At 38.1% G+C, this 20,785-nt stretch overlaps 1 long non-coding RNA gene across 1 annotated transcript in view; it reads right to left on the bottom strand.

The window, feature by feature from the left end:
- The window catches only part of LOC308654160, a 128,437-nt gene that overhangs the window by 32,307 nt on the left and 75,345 nt on the right, over window positions 1-20,785 (bottom strand). The window lies entirely within an intron of this gene.

Below are 20,785 nucleotides of genomic sequence, written 5' to 3'. Positions count from 1 at the left end.
ATTTTGGGTCCTGACAGCTAAAATAGAAATGTCTTTGGCATAAACTTAGCTTTCTAGCCTGCGGGCAAAATATAAAATTGTTGTTACATTGGAGTGGACCAGAAAATGAATGATAAAACTCGTCCATGAAACTTCTGCTAATAACAAACATCTGTCCCATGACATGTTCTATAAGTAACAACACATGGCAGGGGACAGATGTGTCACTGTCCTGAACAGCAGGTTTTGGCGCCTAGGAAGTGGTAGGCCAATTCACCTACCCTACAGTTGCAAAAACCTTTGAAACTGTCGGGATTCTCCTTGAATGCCCTTTTTAAAAGTAGCAGACATTTGGGGACACAATCCTCTGATGTTCTGGTTTCCGTTGGTCTTACCTATAGAATTTTAAAGGCAGAATAAGCTGTTGTGTTGTTTAATAAGACTGAACACAGGGTTGGGGTTCTGTTTCTATTTGGGTTAAGTGTGCTATTTCCTAAGAATTATATCATTTGTGCATGCCCCCCCCCCTCCATTTCTCTTTCAGTCAGTAGTTAGAAGACATAGGAAGTGATTTTGAAGAGGCAGACAGATGATAGCAGAAGAGACCCATGGTGTCACTTTTTGTGTCTTTGCTTTATCATATTCTGTTGAACCTAAGATATTATTCATGGTGATGAACCATTATTTTATGCATGGACAGACTGTCCTTGACCAAATTTTCATCAGAATCCTTTGAGCCCTCTTCGTGACTAGGCCTCAACCTTACCCCTATCCTTGCCTTAGCCTACAAAGCCCCATAGTAGCAAGAATCCTATTACATCAATTTAGCAAGAAGCCCCCATGCTCGATATCTGAGTAACCCTGACCTAACTTCAGTAAGAATCCTGTTAAGTTCAGGTACAAAGAATTCTTCTCAAGGCTGGGGATGTAGTTCCACTATAAAGCATAAGCTAAGCATGCATCTTGGATTTAATCCACAGCATCAAAAAATAAAATTAAATTTAAAAATCCCCTACCCTTGATGTCTCCTCTTGGCAATTTTCTACCACTGACCCCCACTGCCACCGCAACCTGTTCTTCGGCTGTGAATTCCTTCTTCTCTTTGCTGTGTTTGGAACTGAGCCCACTTCTGTAATGTCTCTTTTCCCCATTGCAATAGTTCCTGAATAAAATATGTTTCTGATGCTTTAACTACTGACCACTTGTGGTTCTCTTCAACAGTACCAGCACAAAAAGGTATACACTTCTGTGTTCAAGCTAAGATAGAACAGCTTACTGAGAGTCTTGCTTGAAGCTTGGGTGGGCAATATAGCCTTTGTTGGCCAAAATTTTTCTCTTTATCTATTCCAGATTATTTGGCATTTTCTCTTGCCTTCGGTTGAGCTACTTGGCCTATAATAAGAATTCCTTTGCCCTTTTCTCAGTTACAAAATGTAACAAAGCCTTGCAGATTTGTAAGAGCTTCCCTAAAACACTTGGTAGCTCTTTCCAAAAAAAGAAAGAATGGAAGTGATTTACCCAACAAGAAATGTTTGCTTCACTAACATCAAATTCACCAGTTGCTTTGTGTCCTTGTCCTCCTGTGTATCACCGTTGCTTTTTTTTTTCCTTCAATGCTGAGTAATGGTGAAATCTCACTGATGACATTTTAAATAGCAATTAAACTCCATGTGCATCTTTCCAGGACGGAGCATAATAACATGCACAGTTAGGACCAAGTTCACAGTCGGTGACCACTTCATGCCTGCTGTGTGGTGACACTTCTAAGATGCCTGCCCATTTCAGAGATGCCATAATAACAGGGGAAAATGTATATTATAGAAGCAAGGGAACACAGTGTTATCTGCTCACACACTGCACAGGGCAAACCCAAATGCCCACAGGGCCAATTAAATCATGTATGTTGATCCAGCTCAATCTAAGACACATGCGCTCTCCATGTCAAACAGGTCTTACCTCACTTCCAATGGAAGTGTGAAGACAAAGGAATGTTGAACACCATAAGAAAAGCACACGCCCCTGTGCTGGCTTCACAACAGGGAGCAGTAGCAAGCTCAGGAATATACCCCCTTCTGAAGGAGGCAGACACCACACTGCTCAGACCCACTGTTTCCTTGTTCACAATCCTTTAGACTTGGGAAAAAGTACTACCCAGTCTTTGGATTTTTTTTCAGAGAAATTGGAAATCTGAACATTCATGTGAACCCCTTGAAAAATGTATTAAAATTTTTCAAAGCACCATGCATACCACACAAAGTCATTCTACGAATCATACTTGGATCCTACCTCACCGATTTCAGGTCTATTCATGATGCAACTAAACTAGGTGTAGGCTATACTCTCATGTTATAAGTACCATCATTTGCCCTGTGGGTCCTTTAATCCAAAACTATCAGTGTGACTATAAAGGTGGTCATCTCATGGTAACATTTATGTCCAGAAAGCAAAAGGACCCGTTTGGTACCCCTAGAAATAGTCAACTAGGAAAGGCTTTGCCAGTTCATTTTGGACATTTTTTTTTAAATAAAACAAATTCCCTTGAAGGATTTCAAGGTTTGGAATTGGGAGCAGACTGTTCTTTGGAAAGACAAAAACTGATGATGTTTTGAGCACAAAATGTTTCTTGAGAAAGAGGTCCTCTGCCCTGGGTTCTGGTGTTGCTTGGTGGTCTCAGAAAGGCACATCCTGCTGGCCCAGTGAATGGACAGTCGTGCAGTCGTGAGCCTCCTAGCTCTCTGAGGGCTGAGTGAGGGGAAATCCCAGGCCAAGGCCTGGAGAACCTGCAAGTAGAGGATGTGGCTGACTACTCAGGATTGCCCTTTGCCTTCTCCTCTGCTTCTCAGGCCTGGAAACAGACAGATTTTTGTTGTTGTTTTTCTGGAAGGGAAATGGCAGGATGAAATAAAGGCTCATCCCAGTGCCCTCCTCTTAGATTTAAAGTCCTTGAGTCAGTCAGCACACTGTACCCTGGGAACACAGGACCTTACAATGGAATCAGAGACAGGAGAGTACTCAAATTTCTGGAACTCAATTTTTCTCATCTGAAACATGAACGTCTATGACTATCTGCTTCAGCTCTGACACTCTGTGATTATGAAATTTCTTCAGCTTCCGTGCACATTTCAATACTAATCTCACAAAGGAAATGCAGAGATATTTCTACATTAAATTACAACTCCAGGCTCTACCCCAAATGAAAGTCAAAGTGAGAATTCTGGTCAGGCTGAGTATGTAACGATGCAAATGACTTTGATTTTTCTCTTCCAAATGAACCTTTCGTTTTTGGGGAGGTTGTCAAGAGATGATGGGAGTTCACTTTAGGAAAAAGGAGACCTGTTGTCTATTCCTTATCAAACACATACTTCCTGATTGAGTCTGTAAATCTGGGAAATAAATGCTCAGCATATAAGGGCTCCAAACTCTTTTCCTGCATTTTTTTCCCAGAAATGCAGGAAATTGAGGTTAAAATAAATCCCATTATGCAAACAAGGCATAAATTTAGGTACTGCTTGAACATATCCAATGATGCCACACCCTTTCTGTCTGAACCGGGAATACCTTCCAGCCCACTGACAATCCCCTCTCCACCCACATCGCACAGACTGAAGGAAATGGCAGTTCCATTTCCAATCTGTTCCTTCCTCAGCTCCTCTCTTCTCAGCTCTCTGTACCACCTATTACCTCTTCTTTCTTGGCTTAAGCAATAGAAATTATCTTCTACTGTTCTAGAAGCTAGAAATCCAAGATGGAGGAACCAATGGGTGTGGTTTCTCCTGAGGCCCCTTGGCTTGCAAATGGCTGCCTTTTCACTGTGTCCCTAAGAGACCTAGCCTCTCTGTGTGTCCTATTATCTCTTATGCTTGTCCTTTACAAATAGTTAGCTTCGTCAACTCCATATGGACACCCATATGCATTTTATGCACATCCTCCTGAAATAGGGCCCACTAGTGCTAGTTGCGTATCCATCAGGGCTTCTTACACATACATACGCAGGCAATAAAAAAGCTTAGGTAATTAACTGAATCATGTTTTTTATCCAAGCACGAAAGCGCTATGACTATACAAGGAATAATAATAGGGCTTAAATAATATGGCACTTTGAGAAAAAAATGGAAACCATTGATTGTTCATGTAGTAATACAGTAGGTAACATCACAAAACAATGCTTATACTAAAAAGAGAGTGAAGAATGTAATGTTGTATAATGCTACAAGTTTGCTCATATATTTAAAGAAAATTCACATTTAAAAACCTTGAAGACATTTCAAAATAACCATTAGGATTATTGGATTCAGAGTAGTGGCTCTATGTTTTTTTAAGTTGATAATGAGGCTCATATTAGTTTTCATAATGGAAAAGTATTTTTTTAAAGAGTCATGTTTTGAGTTATTTTGCAAGATGGTATAATATCTGTGGGAACTCTGTGGTAACATGAAATAGAGGTTCACATAACTGTCATTTTTTTTTTTTTTAAGAAATCACTGTCTAGCAAATGTACTTTCTTGGCAGTCTGTAGACTAGCAGTTGAAAGCCCCCTGTGTGGGTTTTATCATGGGCCTTGCTGTTAATAAATTCCATTCCACAGAGAACAGTGTTGTAGCAACATGCCTGTGTCCTGCTACCAAAGAAAATTTCATAAGCAAACTCAACCAATTTGTTCCCTAGCATATGCATATCCCCATTAGGAACCCAGGGAAGAAACATGAAAAAACATGCAATTTTATTAGAGGTCTCTAACATGCTTTCATGCTATAAGCCAGAGGCTGGATTTGGTCCTGAAAGATCCAATCTAGTAAAAGAAACAGTCTACTAGTAACGAAGGGAAAGTCTCAGAACATTTTGTCCTCTGGCAAGGACTGACCTAGATCTAGATGACAAGCCACTAGCAATGTTTCCAGGGATTGGGGCAAATCTGCTCCCTGCCCAACTTTCAAGGTATGTGTACACACACACACACACACACACACACACCTTTTTTTTTCTTATTTTAAGATTGTATACTTTATTCAAGACAGAAAAAAAAGTAGGATGTTTTTATCACATTTTTTTCAGAAGGAACTGGTTACTTCAAATTCTTGCCCAAAGAAATGTATCTAAAATAACACACTCCTCTTCTGTTTCTACAGCTCAAAATACACACAAATCATCCCCAACTCCTTTTCTTAACTCAATACTATTACTAAGAAAGTGCCCAATACTATCACTAAGAAAGTGTCCAACTGATCAAGATAAGAATTCCCATTTAATCTCTTCCACAGCACTTTGCTATGACAAAGTCCCACACAATTAGTTGTACTCTGAAGTTTACTGTGATAGTGCTGGAAATTTTTATTTTCCTGATCAAAAGAATAGCTTGGCGGGTGTGGTGGCACATGCCTGTAATTTCAGTGACAGTAAACACAGCAGATCATGAGTTCAGCGTCAGCCTCAGCAACAGCAAGGCACTAAGCAACTCAGTGAGACCCTGTCTCTAAATAAAATACAAAAAAGGGCTGGGGATGTGGCTCAGTGGTCAAGTGACCCTGAAATTAATTCCTGGTACCCCCCCAACCCCAAAACCCTTTCCTTTTCTCCTATTGTTTTTCTGCCTCAGATGCAGATGTGAGGGTCAGAGTTGTAGCAGACATATTGTAATTATGAAGGAATAGGCAAGAAGAGGCAGACTTCTGTATCTAGCATTTTTAAGTTGCTAAAATAAAACCAGAAACAATCAATCTTCAGCCTTCTAAAGTCAATGTGTTTAGATTTTTCTGTAGGTAAAAGCATTCTTCTTTCTTTTCTTTTCTTTTTTTGGTTTTAATTTTGAGACAGGGTCTCACTAAGTGGCTTAGGACCTTCTAAGTGGCTCAGGCTGGCTTTGAACTTGCTATCTTCCTGCCTTAGCCTCTCAAGCCTCCGGAAGCATTCTTGATTCTTATAACCCAAGTATTGCTAACGCCAGTTGCTCCCTATTTTGGTTCATCTTATTCTGTCTTCATTGTTCTGAAGCTCAGGTGTGGAAATGCACACACCATGTAGACACACCTATGATATATATTGCCTTACACCAGTATTTACCAGCGTATGTGCCCTCAGAATGTGAGCTGCTCTACCAAAATAAGTAAATAACAACAGAGTAGAGAGTTTTGTGGTCAAATATACTTGGAAAATACCAGATACCCCTTCCCAGAGATTCATACTACACATAAAATATTAAAGGCTTTGCAGGGTGGTATGATAGAAAAATACAAGGGGCATTTAGAGGCTCCCCAATCTCAACAGACCGCTGAACTGATGTTTGAAGCAATCAATCTTTCACCTACTGGACAGTATCTCAGAATTAGGGTTCTGAAGACCATATATGGAAAGCACCAAACTCCATTCATCCATAATTATTCCCATAATTATCACCTTATGTTTTATTTTCATTTAAAAATGACCCACATATCTTGACAAATTTTATAGAAACTACTAGGAACTCGAGCTAATGGATGCATTTACATTCACCATACAATGGCAGGTGGTCTTGCAATATGGGATTACTTTCAGTTAGGTACAAATTTCCCATTTTCTCTGACTGGAAGATACTGTCACTCACTCTGTTGGCAACTGTAGCCTGCATGTGCATTTGACAACTCTTCCTGGAATAAATGCTTGAGACATGTATGCCTTTTTAGTCTTTTCTGCTTTTCTCATTGAGGACTATTGCTGGAATACTGCAAAACAAGTGATTCTTTCTAATCATAACAGATTTGGTTTTTCTTGCATTCTTAAGACGTTTCTTCACCTTTCACATGCTCCTGTTTCCCTTTAGGCATAGTCTGTTCTCTTGTCAGGGTAGCTGAGGTAGCTGAGACACTTTTGAAGAGCCAGAGGTTACAATGACCACCCTTAGCATCCTTCTCCAAATTACTTGCTCTGTGCCATGAACCCGACTCTAGCTATCAGGGTGTGGTTGTTTTTCTCTTCTCCCTTTGCTCTCTCCATACTGTCTCCACTTTTGAGCCAAAATAATTTAAGCACCAGGGTCTCGTCGGGTTTTGTAACCATGAACAGCCTTGCAAAGTCTAGGCGTTTTGCCAGAAATCTAAACTTTGTTGAACTATGTTAAAAGGTTAAACATTTCACACAGTTTAGGTTTCCCCACCCCTACTGCACTCCCAGCCTCTGCCTTGATCTCAAATGTCTTTTTTATCAAGAAGTGGAATAACTAATAATGTGCTGGATAGGACATTTTCAACCATCACCCCGTAACCATAGTAGTGCTCAAAACCCCAAACAAATGTTAATCCCATTTCCCTCCTTAATCAAAAAGAGGTGAAGACATAGACTCAATTTAGTCTGTGTTAAGATGAAATGCTAGACTGCTTTCTATAAAACGCAACTTTAAAAATGAGTCTCTTATTAATTCCTTGTCATCATTTCTATCTTAACAATAGCCAAAAAGCCCACTTTCCTAAAAATGAAGGTCAGTAAATAAAATAAGTCATAATTTCTCTAGTCTGGAGGGAGATATAAAATTCCGACTCCTACGACCTCTGGTTTCGAAAGCTTCCCCTTGCTTATTTCCTGCTACACTGGATGCCTGTTTATTCTTGGGCAGGATTCTTCCAAGGTTTTCAATCCCACAGTAAACACATACTAATGGGAAAGGAAGTTAAGAAACATCAAGATATCCTCCTTGATTTGCCCAGCTCCCTGAGTCCCACACCCCATCGGAGAGTAACTGCTATTAACGTCTCTACTTAAGTGCTTCCCATGTTAGCCTCCTTCTCTCCATCCCTCTTGCAGCCATCCTGGTTCTGGGTTGCGATTGCCTTAGAATGAAAACGCAAGCTTCTCCCACTGCTTATAAGTCCCCATCCCCCTCATCATGCCAGCTTCCTACCACCTGGGGCCTTCTTTCTTTCCCACAAACACAACCAGTGGTCATCCACCCCAGGGCCATGTGAAGCACCCCTTTCTGCCATTTTTGTGTAGCTGGCTCCTCCTGTCCTTTTTCTTAGGTGAAGTGTTGTCTCCAGAGGACAGGCTTCCCCCAGCACAAGACCGAAAACCTCCTCCTCTCTTCTCCCTCACCTCTTCTCTATCAAAAATCCCTTTGAAATACTCTTTTGAAATGCCTTCCCCATCTGATATTTCTCTATTGATCACCTATCTTCTGAGCCAGAATCAGATCTAGCTCTCTAGTGTATCTCCAGCTCCTATAATAGCACATAGGAAGAACAAAATAAATGCATCCTGAATGAATATGAGAAAGAGAAGAACTGAAAACTGGGTGCCTACTTCAGAACCCGTGACCCAGCCATTGGAAGAGGTCACAAGAAGAGTTATAAGATGCTTTAGGAAAAGATCTATCAGGGGTCAGACTTCTTGGGGTGCTCCATGACTCTTCATAAACGGAAGCAGAGAAAACACAGTTACTTACCCAGAGGTCAGTTTGTCTTTTTTTATGTGTGTGTGAGGAAATGAATTTCCTCAGGCAGTTGTTGGGTACGCTTTTTTCAAGACACTTCTTGAGAAGTTTCCCTATGCAGAAAATACATGTTTTGCTTAATATATTAAGGTCAACCACTGGGATAGTTCTATTAGATCATCACAAGTTTGTACGGAGTTTACAAATACAGTTAAGTCACCCATAGTGCCCTCACATCTAGCAAACAGTCCACAACTTAGATGACTCATATACATAGATTGAAAACTATATCCACGATTAACGATCAGAGCCAAAGTAGGTCACTGGAAAAGTGTTTAACCAATCCTTGGCTTTTCAGTCGGATTTCATCTGGAGCCAGGATTAACAAGGGAAAGCATGACCAGAATGGAATGTGAGGTTGGACCACTGGGGAGAAGATGTCCCCAGGGCTGTGAACTGCCTTTGGTCAGCAGCCCTGGGAGCCGGGCTTGTTTTTATCTTATGCAATTTTGCTCTCAGGACCACTCAAGGGGATGGGAAGAAAACTTGAAAAGGAACCTGAGAGCAAACAGAGCAAAATGTGTTATGTATGATCAGAGTAAAGGGGAAGATCATGCAAGACCAGTACTGAGAGATTGCAGACAACAGCAGGGAAAACGCCAGGAAACCAACCAGCTCCAACTGGCTCCGCCCCTCACTCAGGCTCTAAGACCTTACATCATCCCCCTGGGAGGTTGCCCACCTCATCTTGCTTGGGCTCTGTCACCCCTTACTTTGTCCCTCTTCTCCACACTCTAATACTCCACACCAGGCCACACTGACAGGGACACCCCCTCTCCCTGCTGGAGCTCTGACACATCACTCTGGGCCACCCTCCTTGGGGATGGTCCTCTTATCTTGTTTGGGCCCCACCTCTGCATACCAGGCCAGTCCTCCCTGTGGACGCACTCCTCACCCTCTCTGCTCTGACTCTACACCCACTCCCCACCTCTCTGCATGGACATCTTCTTTGATGAAACTCTATACCACCTTTTCCCATTGCCAGGACACCTTTCTCAGCAGACTAGGACTCTGGCAACTGACACCTGATATGGACCCTCTTCACCCAGCTGGGCTCTGGGTCCCTGCAGACCTTTCCCAGCATACGTACCTAGGATGTCTGCCTTGCTCTGTCCAAACGAATGGGTTTAGAGCTGAATTTTTCAGGAAGGGAGGGAAGGGCTCTGGAATACTTTCAGCGTAGGCAATGAAGGGTTTCTACAAAGTTGTGATTTGGGTATCTAATTTAGGATATAATTTTGTTATGAATTATTAACTTATCTGAATCAAATATGATTCAATGAGTTCATGGTTATCTTATAAGGTAGATATATATTTTTTAAACCCAGTCTTACCAGTATTCTGGGGAAAGATTTTCTTTCACCTAATACTATCTCCCTTGAACAGATGGAGTTAGCCAACCACAGTGTCCTCTGCCATTTTGAAGAAGACTATGGTCTGAAAAAAGTGTTGGAAATTGTAAATCTATAGAAATCAATTTATAATTAATAGCAAACCATGAAAAATACAGCTTCTCATTCGATAATCGCCATGGGTTCAAGAAAAATCCGGCCTCAATCATGATAGAATTAAGTATTTGGACTATAGATAATACCTAGAAAATGCCTTTTTTTCATTTCTTTTAATTTTTTAATGCATATTATTGGGTATTGGTGGTAGGCTAAGATATAGTTGACATTTTATCATATTTAATAAGATTAAAAACCGATTTATAAAATGTTAATTTCAAAGAAGTTATTCTTTTTATTCTGTTCACTAAGACAGGTTTATTTAGAAATGCAATGTGTACATTCACCTGTCTATGATCGTTTTACCTGCAAATTTTCTCCATTTAGTTTTATGTTAATATGTGTCATATTAAACATTTTATTAATGTTTCCACTATGTGGGAGTTCATTTATTTTGATCATCTAAAAATATTTAAAATTTTATTTTATTGAATATTTAAATATTCAATTTAATATATATAAGTAGATGCACTAGGAATTTCTTTTTGTTTTTTTATGGTATCATGAATGTGTTTAAACAGTATTGAAAAGCAGAACTGATTTGCTTGTTTACTTCATGTAGATCACAAAAGAGATTGGGCATTACTGAGTTTAATTTTTTCCATTGAAGATTTTTTTTGTAAAGTCTTTAATCATTTCCTAAAATTAGCATATCTCTACTTCTAGTTCTACATGAAATGCCATTTAAAATAAGCTATTTTAAAATTCAACAAGCTGGCCAACCTGGAATGTCATTTTTATTCTGCAGTAGAAACCAGGTAGTTCCTGTTCCCAAATATGAATGGAAAGAAATTCATTATTTTTCACAGATATTAACTTATATACGTGTAATAGGATTTTCTTTTTTCCAAAAATGTTGAAACTGCAGTGATTTTAGGATCATATTTTCCTTGAGTTTATTTTTCAGAAATCTGCTATTTTAAAAAATATATGAGGATACACCAAACACAAAGATTTTTCAATATGATGTACCATACAGATTTTAATAAAGACTACAACACCTTAGATGTTTTATAATTTACTAGTTTTGCTACTGAGTTCACTTTCTACCAATTTCATTGATTCTGTGAAAGATGACACTACATGCATCCATCGGTTTTCAATCTCAAAAATCCTTTTGATCTTTTTTCCCATGCTACTTTTTTTTCCTTTCTTATTTTGAAACAACCCACTTTCCCCCCTATTAATTGATATGTGGATACAGGATTAATATTATCTGTTTCTGCTTGCATTACAAAATGAAGAGGAACGTGCACTCCTCCCTGAGTGTGCTTTATGATTTAATAATGCCACAGTCCCTGGTCTTGTCAGTATTCTTACCTCTGCAAGCATATTTTGCGGTCACCCCGTCTCATGCACACCTCATATTGTGAGTTTCAGGAATACATGGTAAATCTCCTAAGCAGTGTGTCTCTAAGAACTCCAGCAGGCAGAAGGAGTTATGCTAAATACACCCTTTTCCCATTTTTTTTTATTCCATGAAGCTAACTCAGGAAAAAAAATGTTATTTTCATACTTTGACACCATTACCAAACCAATCACTGAAAATATATATATTTTTAATGAATTGCCCAGAAATTCTGCCTTTCATTTACAATGCAAAATTTATAAACATCTTACACCTAAAATAGAATACAATTCAATTATGTGTACAGATTTTGTGATAAAAGACTATGTAGCTTCTGATAGTCTATGAAAATAAATAATTTAAACAAAAATTATCCTATTTTTAAATCTGGTAAATATTTCACAATATTTGGTATGAAGCAGAGGAAATACAGTATTGTTACCGAAAATCATATCTATTATATATTCTCCTGCTTCTGCTGAAACTTTATTCCTAAAACTCAAATGAATAAATTTCCCAGAGGGGGAAAATGTCTCTTATCTACAACTAAATTCTTGATTAGATCTGCACTTTCAGTTTGGTGTGATGGATTAGACATTTTCCCCTCAATGTTACTATAAGTTGCTGAAGGTTTTCAGAGGAAGTGTGCATTCTAGGAGATGGAAGTGATTTTTAAAATTTGCATAATGCACGTGTCCGGTTGGTTGAACTGCTGACTTAAATCCATCTTTTAAAGATAGAGTGAGGCTCTGCACAAATGCAGAAAGGTCGAGTTATGCTAATGAGAACCATTTAGTCAGCTGCTTGACACTTATTGGACATGATAATCAAATTGCAGGATAGGCAGTAAACTCCTATGCATGGTATGGCTTTTAAATCCATAAGGTATGCAAGAAATTTTCCCAAACCACTGTACCTCTGGGCTGCATTCAACTCGGAGATAATGTTAAACCAAAGATGTGTAACTCTGCCTGCGGTAGCCAGAAGCACAGGGAAAGGGATGGTTTGTGCTGCTCAGCAGTGACCCTGCTTATGAATTAGGAGCTGGGACAAAGAAACAGTCCCTGTAAGAAAGTAGCCAACCTGTGAAGATTTTGACATACGGTTGAGATGAAAGGAAAGGAGGAAAAGGGGAGGAAAGAATTTGAAAAAGAACCAAAGGCACACAATTTCAACAGCGAACACAGATGATGTAAGAGAGGATAAAAAGTTATTTATAAGTTGTCAAAAAGCTACATATATGGAAATAAAGGGTAGGAGAGATGGGACCAAGGAGGACCAAGGGTGAGATCAAGGAAGAACCAAATTAAAAAACGGACTCTACTGGTCTTTTGTATTATTTTACAATCTAAAACTGAATTTGAAAAACAATAGCAAATAGGGAAATTAAATTCTGGCCAAGCCCTCATATTAATTTTATAATCTTCTGAAGTCCTGTAGGCATGGACCCCTAGCCAGGGGATCCCCAAACTCAAAACCTTTGGGTCTTTTCTTGGGATCCTCCTACTAAACCATGTCTGTTTAGGATGAATTAATCTTCTCCTAAGACCTTGCTTTTGAACTCCACCAACATATATGTGTAAGTTAAGAATATCTTTTATGCTGTTATGTTCCAGTGTCTTTTTCATATTTCATATGCACGGTGCTAGAAAGCAAAAAAGTTCTTAGAATCTAAATTGTAAATGTTGTACAGGGTCTTCCCGTATGACCAGACAGTGTCCAAAGGGAAAGGTGGACCTTCTGATATTGGTGGAACTGTGAGATTTAGAGAAGACTAAAGAAGTTATTTTAGACTAAGAGAAACGTTTAGAAGTTAGCAAAGAGTAGTACGCAGTGAAGAGTACTCAGTGAAATACTCAGTTTTAGATTATGCCCCAAGGTCAAAGATTTTCTTATTTAGCAGACATTTTTCTGGTTCTAAGTTGATTTTTGCTGGCTGTTTGCCATGGGTGTTTCCAGAAATAAATGGTTCCAACAGTGCTCTGTTTAAAAATAATAATAATAATTTCATATTTAAATGATTGTGAGAACAGAGCATATCAAATCAAATCCTCCTCTTGGACAGTCCTAAGATATGTAACGGAAAAAAAGATTTTTTATGTAATGTTTATACAGTTTTTCAAAACCTACTTGGAATAGTTTCATTTATTTGACCTTGAAGACTTCCTGTATTTAACCTTAGTAATTTCCTGTGACATTACTATTTGCAGTACACAATTTAAAAAGCAGATGTGCTTTTCTATTAATCTGCTTATCCATTATTTTCTGAGACCATATCATTTTATACATAAGGATTTAAGTTGACTTTCAATATTAAGTAAAGTCATTTTGGCCATTATTTCTCTTTCTCAAAATCTTTTAGTGTTTCCTCACATATTCATTTTGCTAAATTAATGTTAATTTTTTTCCAAATTATAACAGAAATTTTTAGATTTAAATAAGAATTCACTAATAAACAGGAAAGAACAGACATATTTATTTGAATAAATCTACTTTTTTAACAACAGAGCACATCTTCTGTTCTAGTCATCATTTATAGGTGGGAAAATCATTCAGTAAATGCTTAAAGTTTTCTTCACCTAGGTGTCTTATTTTGTTGTTGTTGTTGTTGGTAATGTTAGTGAGATCTTTAGCCTCAGCTAATGAAGTATTTAGGTATTTAAAGAAAAAAAATCTATCCATTATTTCCACATTTATTCGATACCAGTCAATTACCTGAACTATTACAAAAATGGGATGGGTGATTTCCTTTGGTTTTAAAACAAGATTAGTTTACTTCTCAGAAAATAATGTTACTTCTGTGTATCTTATTGTATTTTACTATAGGCAGGTCTCTGTGCTTTGCACTTTACTGTATTGCTTTGAAATGTAAATATCAGCAGTAATAACAAAAATCCTTATCCTATTTTTTATGTTAAAGGGAGTGAGTTTTTCACCATTGGATATAATGCTGGTAATTGATTTGAGATGGGCACTGATTATCTTGTTAAAAAATCATTCTTTTAGTCCTAGATCACAGATACTATTATACATAAACAAAGGTTTAATTTTATCATAAACATTCAAAATCTTTCTCTGTGATCATATAGTTTATCATTATTAACCTTCTAAAATAATTATCTTAACCGATATCCTAATAAATAAATCATCCTTACTTTGTTGGCTAATTAGTTACATTGGATTGCTATTAAATATACCAAAAAATAAGGTTTACCATTGTTGGATTTAAGAATTTATTTTCATACATTTCCTAATGATTGCACTCAGGCTTACTTAGGCTGAAGAGGGTAGGGGACAGAGATATTGCCCATAATTTTATACATTCTAAAATGATTTATCATTTTTCATGTATAATGTGGAAACATGAGCTCCTTAAAGATACCTACAAATTAACCACAAAGATATAAAATCTAGAAACTTAAAAGTTAAAACTTAAAGAACTTAAAGTTAAAATTTTTATTACATGGATAATAATCTGGTAAGGTTTCTTTTAACTATTTTCACAATTTAGTTTTGTGTGTCAATTTTGGGAAAATTTAAGTCCTCATTAAAAGAGATTTATCTATTATCTCACATTTGTGAAGAAAGCGCAAAACAGGTATTACTGTAAAAGAAAGAGTCAAGTGAATTTGGCTAACACTGGGCTGAATACAGTTGAGAGTGTATTCTGCTCTGGACTCTAGAGCAGAGAGTCCTTCAAAATTTTCAGAGATAGAAACATACACAGAAGTCATGATTCCTAAACTGTATTATGGCACTATTTATCCCTGAGCATCTTATAGATTGGATATACTCTGAGGAATGCCAATTTATATCATACCTATCACAGAGAAACAAATAGGTAGGTAGAAGCAGACATAGAGGCAATTAGGGAAACACTATTTTGAAATATTGTTGCAATTTGTTTATGGGTTTTATCCATGATTTCAAATTAATCACAATTGGGCAGATTTAAACGTTTTTCAATAAGTGCTTTCTTGACTGAATTTTCTTGTTCTCTAGGGTTATCAACAGATCTTGAGAGTTCAACAAAAGCAGAGTTATTTCCCCTTGACCTTTTGACCTAGTCAATATTCCTTCTTAGGCATTACTTGAATACCTTCTTCTCAGAAAGACAGAGAAATGTTGTTGACTGCCATTTGGGAAAGAAATTCTGAATGAAGATGAAAATAAGCCATAACACTGTTGAGGATTTTTCCTGTGTGACCTAAGTGAGGAAAACATAGGCATATTTCTTAAAGGTACCCTGCCCAGGGCACTGCAGACCATGTTGGCTTAACCAATAATGCACTCAAGATGGAGGCTAAATTGTATCATTTTTGGAGACTGCGTCTTTGTGACAGACACACACACACAGGCTCACATAAATATTAATAGATATGTGCATACCCCTAAACTTCATTTAGACAAAGCAAGAAAAAGACACACACAAAAAAGGCAAAGATAAAGGCAAGTTTTTCTTCTATTTTTTCCCAGATTCATGCTACAAAAATACAACTTTTTTTCTTGTTGATCACATTCCTCTGTCCCTGCAGTTCCATAACCCATCTTAGCACAGAACTGTGGAATTCTGCTAATTCAGTCTTGTTCACAGACCATAATACCAGCTAGGAAAGGTCATTTGCTCAATATGTTTGAATGGCTTTTTAGATCTCATTAGACCTAGTCATCGGAGCCATGCAGAATGAGGATCCTTCCACTATTCACAGGAAGAATAACAACCCAAATTTAAATAACCTCACATAATGGAAACATCACACTGGTACTTCATGAGTATGTACAATTTCTATATTTTTCATATATCAGTCAAAAATAAATTTAATTTAAATTTTAAATATTCTCACACTGTTCTGTTACTTGCCAAGGAAAAAGGGCTCAAACTTTTGTATCATTCTTAGTGTGCTAAGCCAGCCAACATTTCTGAAATAACAGTATATAGATTAAAGCATTAAGACAAAATCATGCAAGTTAACTCAGGAGCCAGAGCGGTTATCATGATTCATTTATGCAAAGCAGGGACTACTTTTGGCATCTGATGAAAGACCCCTCATGCCACAGGCACAGGTCTTGCATGTGATTTTTGTGTTCTTATATTTCATTTCTACAGCCAACCTGGGAATCACCATTCAGGCAGGAAAAACAGAGCCCATAGCAGCACATCATATTCTGGGAGGGGAAAAGCCCCTACAGGTTGCACACACAACATTCATTATCACTGACCCCAGTGGTTCAATTTCTGGGAACACCAGAAGAATCCAGTCTTTGGATTCCCCTTAACAAAAAACAAAAATACCAACAAAGAAGCCAGTCGTGATTCTCTTATTTTCATGGTTTCTGCCAAGGCAATTTCCTAGGACCTCTTCCTATCAGGATATCCATGATGGATTATCTAAGTCATCCTAACTTGTAGTAGTATTCTGGCAGGAGTGCCACTTGCAACCAGCCCAAATGGTTTGCAAGAGCAAGATGTGTGGGAAGCAGTTTCCAAACCGTCATATTGGAGAAAGGGTCCAGAAAGTTGCAGCCAGGGGCACCCTGAACTACTGGGGTACAACTGTTCCTCTTTGAAACAGGCTCTGCAAAAAGATGTGTGATGTATCTTTACAGAAAGAGCAGTTTACATCTCAATAAGCAAAGAACAAAATGGCGCAGTGAGTGTGGAAATTGGACCTACCCAGCCCAAATCAGACCTTCACAGATAGACACAGGAATTCTGTTGCCCACCCCATCCCTTGGAGCAGAAGATAGTGCAGCCACATGACTTTGGGGCAGCATTTTCCCCAGTAATTTGTGTCTCCTGCCCCTTCCCACAATCCTGCCCTCAGGTCTATCTGCTCCACTTTCTGCTTTCTGGTCATTCTATGGATGCCTTCTCCACTTTACTCTGAGCTCTCTCTGGCTTTTCAGGGCAGGCTACCAGCTGTTGGAGCTCCAATCAAGTTCTGAGGAGCTCTGAAAGGAGTTGCTTACCCAATACCCTTACATGAGAAGAAATCCTGGAAGGTTGTAGGAGCAGCTAGGTGAAAAGAAAACTCGTTTCTGCACAACTGGCAAATCACCTCATGCACCAGGTACATCCCCTGACTGCTGGCCACTCCCCCTTGGCCCTTTGTGACTGCTGTCTGCCCTGGATTTTCCACCGCTTTCATTTATTCTGTGAGCATGACCAAGAGCCTAATACATGTATCAGCTCCCATGCTAATTTGGTGGGGCAGCTGATATAAAAGTTCTAGTCCTAAAATCTGTCAGTTCTGAGAGATCTTCATAGCGTGGTATCTAGAACAGTATATGGCACACCTTACACATCAAATAAATATTTGCTGCATCAATTGAATAATCCTTAGTGTCATCTAACAGCTGCCCATGGTGGAGTGACTTTATGTCATCTTGAGACCAGGCTGGGCAGAGTTTAGTTAGCAAGGAGAAACAGAACTCTTCCTCCCTCCCACAGCCATATTGCCCATCAGGGGAGAGATCTGTGTCCCGCAGAGGGGAGTAGTTGCATTCCTAGCATCATCTTTGCCTTCTCCACCACCCTGAAACTGCACTCTCTGAGCCCCATGAACAGCACCCCCTCCCTCCCTTCCTCTGAGGGGCCCCTTGAGTGCACTACTCTGCCCAGGGCTGTGTGCAGGCGGCTGGCTGGCAGGAGGCACCTCAGCTGCCTCCCAGCAGCTCCAGGCTGGTCCTGAGGCTGGCGCTGAGCCGGTCGGCCAGGAGACGGGGCTCCCTGGACCTGTCACTCAGAAAGACTGATCAGGGGCTCCCTGTCAACTCTCCTGACCCTATGGTTATCCCGAGGCTGCTGGTAGCACATCAGAGGAACAGCCTCTCCCCTCTGCCTTCTCCTCCAGTCCCTAATTCCTCCTCTTCCCAGGAATGAATGTCCCTCGGATGCTATTGTTCCCCTGCTTATTCACACAGGATTCTTCTTGATAAACACGCACTGCTTTTTTTTTTTTTTTTTAAAGTTCACTTTTTGTTGTAGGATGGGGGTAGGAGTTTGGTTGTGGATTCAACTGGGGTAAGGAACAGCAGGCAGGAGTAGAAGAAAATGAAAATAAAATCCATTTCTAGAAGTGCAATTACTGATAGCAATAACCAGGATAAGGTTTAAATAAAGAAAAAAAAATCTTCCTTAAATCAAGTTCCCTGATTGCTCAAAATTCCCAGGGAAAATTACAGTATGAATAAAACGATGGTGTTAACATGTTGCCAAAATATACATGTCTTTCTGATTTGTTTTAAATAAATTTCATACTGGAAAAATTCATTAATGGTTTAGAATGTCTTCCAAAATCTCAAGTGATTTTCATGAAGCTGTTCTATATATCTTTGGGTTGTTTTAAGGTGTGGCTCATGGACAAATTATCAATCCATATGCAGGTCTTTTATCTTAAAATTTGAATTATGCAAAACAGATAGAATTTGTAGTCAGGTGACCTGGCTTTGAGGTCTCATGACTCACTATGTCACATTGGCCAACCTTCTTGTGGATTTTTTTAAATGTAAAATTGGGGATAATAATAATGCTACTTCATGGGATCATTTTGAGCACTGCACTAAGAAATACATGTAAGAACTTAAACTGTGCCTAGCACAGAGTTATCACAAAGTAGATATTAGCTATTTATTTTTACTAATTAATTTTGCTCAAATGTTAAAGCTACGGTCATTTGTAATTAACTATAATGTCAAGATATTTTTAAAATGGAATGTTGTTGTCCTTAATATATCATGGTATTTCTGAACTTTTTTTTTTGCAACAAAGATACAAATTCCAAAATGATTTATAACTGCAGCATGTCACTAGAACTAACACCTTCAAATAGCAGAGTTCATTAGTAAGCTTTTAAAAAATTAATCAGGCTTTAAAAATTTGATTTTGGAAAGATTGAGAGGCATACAGAAATCCAGAGCTAATTTGACCAAAAAAGCATTAATCCTGATTCTTTGAAATCAAGGTCAATAGTACTAATATTGGAGACAACTGATGAACCAATTTGAAAAAGATGTTTCACCAACAGTTTCCTTCCTGACTGGAGACAAGAACACAGACACTGGGTGGGACCAAAGGGGATTGTGTCATCCACCTGGAAACATTAGGAGAAGCTCTCATTTTCAATACCAACTACATCAGATTCTATAATTTGTGTGAACCCGACACAAAACTAGCATACACTAAATCCTTCCACTTTTCCAATAGCTTTTGTGCACAAATACATGTAAATACACTACCAAATTATTAGTTTTCAGTTATGCCCTGTCAATTCATTTAGTTGCCTTGAAAACATATTTTTATAGAAGGAAGATGATTAAAATTTATTATGAACTTTTGCTGTCAAGCACGAGGAAAGGAGCATCAATTTCATACCATTTTAAACAACCATTAAAAACAAAATATTTCATGTATATTTTCATGAATTCCTCATGACCTCTTAGCTCTAATTTTATTTCCTTAACTTATACTCTCCTCCTTTAGTTATGATAAATAATGATGTATAAACATGATTTTTAAGATTTTTAATTATCTAAAAAAACCCTTAAATCTTGGAGGCAAAATTTTTGAAAATATTTGATTAGGAGATAAGGTAGCTCTCCACTTAAAGATGTTGTGAAGAACAAAAAAAATTAATTTTAATCTTTCTGACGTTCCCTTTTGCTAAGACGTAGCAATCCATTTTTTCCCCTCTGACATTTCTAGATACATACATTGTCAAGTGGTGGTGACAGTGGATGGTGGTAGCAGCTGGTTTTTTAGGAAAATTATTTTTTGGACATTACCTTTTTTGGAACACTAACTTAAAACCCTTTATTCTGAGAAACTGAGTTATGAAATAATTCCTTCCTTTGGAAGGAAGAAAGCAATGGCATCTCAATTGACTTAAAGAACAATCACCACAACAAATTTGAAAGAGCTTTACAAACCCATGAGCCCTACACTGGTTCAGCTACCGCAGGGTGTGTTTTCCTGAGCTCCCAGTTTGGCTTGCGGCATCTGACCTGCAGTTACAGCTTACAACCACCAGAGGTCAGATTTTTACATCATCCTGAATGAGTTGCTAAATTTGAGTCTGGAGACAATGGTGTTTCTTTCCACAGCACTTCTTTTGCTTCTTCTGTTTAGCTTTATCACCATCAAAAGGAACATTAATATAAGAAACACTTCCCCATATTGAAGGGGATTCCTCAGAAAAAAGAGAAGGAAAAAGAGAAAATTAAGAAGATCATTTTTGCAGTAGAGCTGCAGTGCTACGGAAAAAAGTCAAAAATCAAACAGGCTATGAACCATTTGAAAAGACAAGGAGAAATTTTTCAAAAATTATATATATATATATAATAATTATATATATACTTATATATATAATGCTTATATATATAAGCATTCTGATGATCAATATTATATTAACATTTTCATTCAAAAAATAAAGCTGATTTTATCAAAATGACACATTATAACAGTAGTTTTAAACGTGGTGGCAATAGTAATGAGAG

This window comes from Spermophilus citellus, assembly GCF_964194105.1.
Source record: "Spermophilus citellus genome assembly, chromosome: 8".
Classification (NCBI taxonomy): domain Eukaryota; kingdom Metazoa; phylum Chordata; class Mammalia; order Rodentia; family Sciuridae; genus Spermophilus; species Spermophilus citellus.
Note: the sequence above shows the minus strand (reverse complement) of the source record. Positions and strands in the feature narration are given on the sequence as shown.